Genomic DNA, 1,865 nt, shown 5'->3' on the forward strand with positions numbered 1-1,865 from the left:
CATGGTGGTGCATGCCTGTAGTCCCAGCTACTCGGGAGGCTGAGGCAGGAGGATCGCTTGAGCCCAGGAGTTTGAGGTTGTTGTGAGCTAAGATGACACCATGGCACTCTAGCCCGGGCAACACATTGAGACTCTGTCTCAAAAAAAAAAAAAAAATACAAAAGGGCTTCTAAAAATTGTAAGAGCATGATCCCACATCAGCCAGATGTGTCCCAAATGCCAGACAGTAAGTCTAGAGAGAGAAGTGCCTATCTTGAAAAGTATCGTGGACATGGCCTTTTGGCACATGGAGTTGGCTGTAATCAAATACATATGAAACTCACAAACTTTTTGGCAGGTTTGTACTGGTAAAATCACATCAACAGTCTGTGAAATAAAAGAGACTTAGACTGTTAGAGATGTGTCCCCAGCATTCCACAAGCAGGATGCTCAGCTGCTCAAAAGGATGTATTCTCCAGTAACCTCCTCAAAATTTCCCAAGGAGGATATGGAAAAGGATGGACTATCTGAAGGTCAGAATCAAGTGCGGTAGAAAACAATAGACTAAGAAAGCACTTCCAGAACAGAGCCTAATCGAAGGATATTCTCAATGTTCCAGGTAAGTAAACCTGACAGTTTCCAAGTGAGATTTCAGAATTTCTATTGTCTAGTGATTGCTATGTGCTTTCTATTCTTCCTCTTTCAAAATGGGAATAGTTATGTATTTCCTCTATTGTATATGGGGTATGTGAAAAAGAAAACTTGTCTTTGTAATTCACAGGTCTTAAGAGCAAGAGAAACTGCAACTGGGTCTGAGTTGATTTTGAAAATCTTCATTTTTGAGCCAGATGTTGTAATTCTGATGAAACTTTCGAGGGTCTTGGATGGGGGGAATGTATTTTGTAGGTGCAAATGGCATAAAATATATAAAAAAGAGATTGTCCTATAGTAGATAACTATTATAAGCATTTAAAAATGCCCACTCCATTTCCACCACTGCCATGGGAAAAGTGTAGGTCCCCATCTCTTGAGTTTGGGCTCAGCATGCCTGGTTTTGGCGAATGAGATGTTAGCTGACGTGACACAAAAAAACGGTTTGAAATGCTCTCGTGTGTCTCTGTTGTTGTGATGAGAAGCACTTCCTCTGGGTAGCGAGCAGCTGCTCCTTCATCCTGGGCATAGGCCATAGCCCAAGTGGTCCATTGGAGGAAATGACATTTTTCCTACTCATCTTGGAGCTTTTTATCAGCTTATTTTTCATGTAAAAATTATGATAATAAACTCCATAATATTTTTATAATAAAATCCCTAAGAAAACTATCAAAATGCATAATTATAAAGAAGACTAAAATATGAATTTATTATCTGCCAACAGTAAGACGAACCTTGACTTAAGTGCAGAAAGCTCCTCGAGATATTAGCTAAATATATGTTGTATAGTTTTTTTTCTTTTTCTTTTATTTCAGCTATGTTGTATAGTTTTATTAAGGTATAATTGGCATAAAATTAACTGTAAATATTAACTATACAAGTTGATAAATTTTGAGATATGTGTAAACCTGTGAAAAATCATCACAATCTAGCTAATGTGTCAATTACCCTCATCCTGCTTGTGATCCCTCCTTTCACCCTTCCCTGCCCGAGTGTCATGCTTACACAATCAGTGACCACTTTTTTGTGACTATAGATTAGTTTATTTCTCTAGAATTCATACAAATGGAATCATACAGTGCTACTTTTTTCTGGCTTCTTTCGCTCAGTGTAATTATATTGACATCCATCCACTTTATTGTATGTCTCAGAAGGTCATTCTTTTTATTGCCAAGTAGCATTTTATTGTATAGATATATCACAATTTGTCCATTTACCTGTTGATGGACATTTGA

This window comes from Propithecus coquereli, unplaced genomic scaffold (genome assembly GCF_000956105.1).
Source record: "Propithecus coquereli isolate 6110/MARCELLA unplaced genomic scaffold, Pcoq_1.0 Scaffold74, whole genome shotgun sequence".
In the NCBI taxonomy this organism is placed as follows: Eukaryota; Metazoa; Chordata; class Mammalia; order Primates; family Indriidae; genus Propithecus; species Propithecus coquereli.